Here is a 6,000-nt window from a genome sequence, read left to right as displayed (position 1 = left end):
ATCTGGTGAGGAGAGTGTTACAGTAGTCTAGTCAGGAAGTAACCAAGGCATCTGGTGAGGAGAGTGTTACACTAGTCTAGTCAGGAAGTAACCAAGGCATCTGGTGAGGAGAGTGTTACAGTAGTCTAATCAGGAAGTAACCAAGGCATCTGGTGAGGAGAGTGTTACACTGGTCTAATCAGGAAGTAACCAAGGCATCTGGTAAAGAGTGTTACAGTAGTTTTGTCAGGAAGTAACCAAGGCATCTGGTAAAGAGAGTGTTACAGTAGTCTAATCAGGAAGTAACCAAGGCATCTGGTGAGGAGAGTGTTACACTAGTCTAGTCAGAAAGTAACCAAGGCATCTTGTGAGGAGAGTGTTACACTAGTCTAGTCAGGAAGTAACCAAGGCATCTGGTGAGGAGAGTGTTACAGTAGTTTTGTCAGGAAGTAACCAAGGCATCTGGTGAGGAGAGTGTTACAGTAGTCTAATCAGGAAGTAACCAAGGCATCTGGTGAGGAGAGTGTTACTGTAGTCTAGTCAGCAAGTAACCAAGGCATCTGGTGAGGAGAGTGTTACAGTAGTCTAATCAGGAAGTAACTAAGGCATCTGGTGAGGAGAGTGTTACAGTAGTTTTGTCAGGAAGTAACCAAGGTATCTGGTGAGGAGAGTGTTACACTAGTCTAATCAGGAAGTAACCAAGGCATCTGGTGAGGAGAGTGTTACAGTAGTTTTGTCAGGAAGTAACCAAGGCATCTGGTGAGGAGAGTGCTACAGTAGTTTTGTCAGGAAGTAACCAAGGCATCTGGTGAGGAGATTGTTACACTAGTCTAATCAGGAAGTATCCAAGGCATCTGGTGAGGAGAGTGTTACTGTAGTCTAGTCAGGAAGTAACCAAGGTATCTGGTGAGGAGAGTGTTACAGTAGTCTAATCAGGAAGTAACTAAGGCATCTGGTGAGGAGAGTGTTACAGTAGTCTAATCAAGAAGTAACCAAGGCATCTGGTAAAGAGTGTTACAGTAGTTTTGTCAGGAAGTAACCAAGGCATCTGGTGAGGAGAGTGTTTCTCTAGTCTAGTCAGGAAGTAACCAAGGCATATGGTGGAGAGTGTTACACTAGTCTAGTCAGGAAGTAACAAAGGCATCAAGTGAGGAGAGTTATACACTAGTCTAATCAGGAAGTAACCAAGGCATCTGGTGAGGGGAGTTACACTAGTCTAATCAGGAAGTAACCAAGGCATCTGGTGAGGAGAGTGTTACACTAGTCTAATCAGGAAGTAACCAAGGCATCTGGTGAGGAGAGTGTTACAGTAGTTTTGTCAGGAAGTAACCAAGGCATCTGGTGAGGAGAGTGCTACAGTAGTTTTGTCAGGAAGTAACCAAGGCATCTGGTGAGGAGATTGTTACACTAGTCTAATCAGGAAGCAACCAAGGCATCTGGTGAGGAGAGTGTTACTGTAGTCTAGTCAGGAAGTAACCAAGGTATCTGGTGAGGAGAGTGTTACAGTAGTCTAATCAGGAAGTAACTAAGGCATCTGGTGAGGAGAGTGTTACAGTAGTCTAATCAAGAAGTAACCAAGGCATCTGGTAAAGAGTGTTACAGTAGTTTTGTCAGGAAGTAACCAAGGCATCTGGTGAGGAGAGTGTTTCTCTAGTCTAGTCAGGAAGTAACCAAGGCATATGGTGGAGAGTGTTACACTAGTCTAGTCAGGAAGTAACAAAGGCATCAAGTGAGGAGAGTTATACACTAGTCTAATCAGGAAGTAACCAAGGCATCTGGTGAGGGGAGTTACACTAGTCTAATCAGGAAGTAACCAAGGCATCTGGTGAGGAGAGTGTTACACTAGTCTAATCAGGAAGTAACCAAGGCATCTGGTGAGGAGAGTGTTACAGTAGTTTTGTCAGGAAGTAACCAAGGCATCTGGTGAGGAGAGTGCTACAGTAGTTTTGTCAGGAAGTAACCAAGGCATCTGGTGAGGAGATTGTTACACTAGTCTAATCAGGAAGCAACCAAGGCATCTGGTGAGGAGAGTGTTACTGTAGTCTAGTCAGGAAGTAACCAAGGTATCTGGTGAGGAGAGTGTTACAGTAGTCTAATCAGGAAGTAACTAAGGCATCTGGTGAGGAGAGTGTTACAGTAGTCTAATCAAGAAGTAACCAAGGCATCTGGTGAGGAGAGTGTTACAGTAGTTTTGTCAGGAAGTAACCAAGGCATCTGGTGAGGAGAGTGTTTCTCTAGTCAAGAAGTAACCAAGGCATCTGATGAGGAGAGTCTTACACTAGTCTAGTCAGGAAGTAACCAAGGCATATGGTGGAGAGTGTTTCTCTAGTCAAGAAGTAACCAAGGCATCTGATGAGGAGAGTCTTACACTAGTCTAGTCAGGAAGTAACCAAGGCATATGGTGGAGAGTGTTACACTAGTCTAGTCAGGAAGTAACAAAGGCATCAAGTGAGGAGAGTTATACACTAGTCTAATCAGGAAGAAACCAAGGCATCTGGTGAGGAGAGTGTGACAGTAGTCTAATCAGGAAGTAACCAAGGCATCTGGTGAGGGGAGTTACACTAGTCTAATCAGGAAGTAACCAAGGCATCTGGTGAGGAGAGTGTTACGGTTAGATTGTGAAAAATATAGAAAATACAAAAGCGTTTAAATTATGTGTCCTCAAATAGTATGTAATCTAAAGAATCTCACATTAGCTGGTAGAACTGACTCAATGAAATTAACCATAGAGGTCTTATAACTTGTACAGGTATTTTTTGGGGGGCTCATGTCTTTTTAAATTCATATAGCCTAGGGGCTATGAAGCTTCTTATCTGTCATGTTTGGAGTTGTGTTGCTCTGTTATGCGGACACTTTTTCTTTACAGTTGAGTTGCCCTGGTCATGTCAGTGTTCAGTAACTTTAATAAAGAGCCACTGCCACTAAAAAACAACTTCTCATTTAGAAAACAGCCTATGTGGCATTGATATGAGTCAAACATTTATTATACTCTCAAATTGACTACAAAGTGTAAATAGGATCATTTTGGTCATAAAATCAGTCTCGTCCAAAACTGAGTTTTGTGAGACTTGTGGTCGCGACTGCATCACAACATAAATGAAGGTTGGTTTTTTTCAGTCTTGCCCACAGCTGGCAGCACACAAGTAATCATCAACTAACCCTATGGGGCTAGTTAGGGACCATCGGTAAATTACGCAATTAATATGGGACAATATGTTGAATTTCCAATAACTTAAAAACCTCAAACCAATTATAAATTGTAGAAATTCATATACAAATATTGACAGCATTTAATGAGACAACTAAAACATGTGCAACATGAAAATATTGTCCCATTTATATTGTGTAATTTGTTGACGGTCCCTAACTAGCCCAGGCTATCCAGGGTCAAAGTCAGGTCGCACATCAGCCAGCTGAAGCTAATTGGCAAAATTATTTGTCTAACCCTTCCCACCACACGTCAAACCACACCCCGAAATCAAACTCACGTTTCAATTCAGTCATGGGCCCTAGCATATCTTAATGAACCAAATCTAAAACGAGGCCAAATCAGGAAGTCACCCTTTAAAACATACTAATGACATGTTGTACCTCTACCTTGCTACCTGGCAGATGAGCCAAGCAGGAGAACAGATGAGAACAGCAGGCCAGTTGAGCACTTAGAACAGCAGCAACTAGTAGGGGAGAGGATGATTTAGGCAACACAGACACAGGCCCAAAACAAGTTAACAAATTCTTCGGGATCGGTGTCCCGTCCACGGGACGGTTGAGCTAATGTAGGATAATGCAATTAGCATGAGGTTGTAAGTGACAAGAACATTTCCCAGGACATAGACATATCTGATATTGTCAGGAAGCTTAAATTCTTGTTAATCTAACTGCACTGTCCAATTTACAGTAGCTAGTACAGTGAAAGAATACCATGCTATTGTTTGAGGAGAGTGCATCATTTTGAACATGAAAAGTTATTAATAAACATATTAGGCACATTTGGGCAGTCTTAATACAACATTTTTTACAGAAATGCAATGGTTCATTGAATCAGTCAAAAACGTTGCGCATACACTGCTGCAATCTAGTGGACAAAATCTAAATTGCACCTGGGCTGGAATAATACAATATGGCCTGTCTCTTGCATTTCAAAGATGATGGTACAAAAAAAATACAAAATAACTGTTGGTTTTGTCTTTGTATTATCTTTTACCAGATCTATTCTGTTATATTCTCCTACATTCCTTTCACATTTCCACTAAGTTCAAAGTTTTTCCTTTCAAATGGTACCAAGAATATGCATTTCCTTGCTTCAGGGCCTGAGCTACAGGCAGTTAGATTTGGGTATGTCATTTTAGGTGAAAATTGCAAAAAAAATCAAAAACGAAAGAGACACAAGACACATAGACAGCAACAGAAGAATAGGTGGAGAAAGACACACCAGACAAGACAGAAACAGCAACAGAAGAGGAGAGACACATCAGACAAGACAGAGATAGCAACAGAAGAGGAGAGACACATTGGACAAGACAGAGACAGCAACAGAAGAATAGGTGATGGAGAAAGACACACCAGACAAGACAGAAACAGCAACAGAAGAGGAGAGACACATCAGACAAGACAGAGATAGCAACAGAAGAGGAGAGACACATCAGACAAGACAGAGACAGCAACAGAAGAATAAGAACCAACACCATCATCCCAGAAACCCTAGACCCACTCCAATTTGCATACCGCACCAACAGATCCACAGATGATACAATCTCTATTGCACTCCACACTGCCCTTTCCCACCTGGACAAAAGGAACACCTATGTGAGAGTGCTATTCATTGACTACAGCTCAGAGTTCAACACCATAGTGCCCTCAAAGCTCATAACTAAGGACCCTGGGACTAAACACCTCCCTCTGCAACTGGATCCTGGACTTCTTGATGGGCCGCCCACAGGTGGTAAGGGTAGATAACAACACATCTGCCACGCTGATCCTCAACACGGGGGCCCCTCAGGGGTGCGTGCTCAGTCCCCTCCTGTACTCCCTGTTCACACATGACTGCACGACCAGGCACGACCAGGCACGACTCCAACACCATCATTAAGTTTGCTGATGACACAACACCGTAGGCCTGATCACGGACAACGATGAGACAGCCTATAGGGAGGAGGTCAGAGATCTGACCGTGTGGTGCAAGGACAACAACCTTTCCCTCAACGTGATCAAGACAAAGGAGATGATTGTGGACTACAGGAAAAGGAGGACCGAGCACACCCCATTCTTATCGACGGGGCTGTAGTGGAGCAGGTTGAGAGCTTCAAGTTCCTTGGCGTCCAAATCACCAACAAACTAACATGGTCCAAGCACACCAAGACAGTAGTGAAGAGGGCACGACAAAACCTACTCCCCCTCAGGAGACTAAAAAGATTTGGCAGGGGTCCTCAGATCCTCAAAAGGTTTTACAGCTGCACCATCGAGAGCATCCTGACGGGTTGCATCACTGCCTGGTATGGCAACTACTCGGCCTCCGACCGCAAGGTACTACAGAGGGTAGTGCGTACGGCCCAGTACATCACCGGGGCCAAGCTTCCTGCCATCCAGGACCTCTATAACAGGCGGTGTCAGAAAAGGGCCCAGAAAATTGTCAAGGACACCAGCCACCCTAGTCATAGACTGTTCTCTCTGCTACCGCACGACAAGCGGTACCGGAGCGCCAAGTATATCCCCCCCCCCCCGAGCTGCTGCTACTGTTATTATCTATGCATAGCCACTTTAATAACTCTACCTACATGTACGTAATTACCTCAATTACCTCGACACGGTGCCCCCGCACATTGACACATTGACTCTGTACTGGTACCCCCTGTATATTGCCCCGCTATTGTTATTTACTGCTGCTCATTCATTTTTTTTGTTATTCTTATCTCTTACTTTTTATTTTTGGGGTATTTTCTTAAAACTGCATTGTTGGTTAAGGGCTTGTAAGGAAGCTTTTCACTTGAAGGAAGAACAGAACAGGCCACCTACATAAGAGGA

This window comes from Salvelinus alpinus, chromosome 17 (assembly GCF_045679555.1).
Source record: "Salvelinus alpinus chromosome 17, SLU_Salpinus.1, whole genome shotgun sequence".
Classification (NCBI taxonomy): Eukaryota; Metazoa; Chordata; class Actinopteri; order Salmoniformes; family Salmonidae; genus Salvelinus; species Salvelinus alpinus.
Note: the sequence above shows the minus strand (reverse complement) of the source record.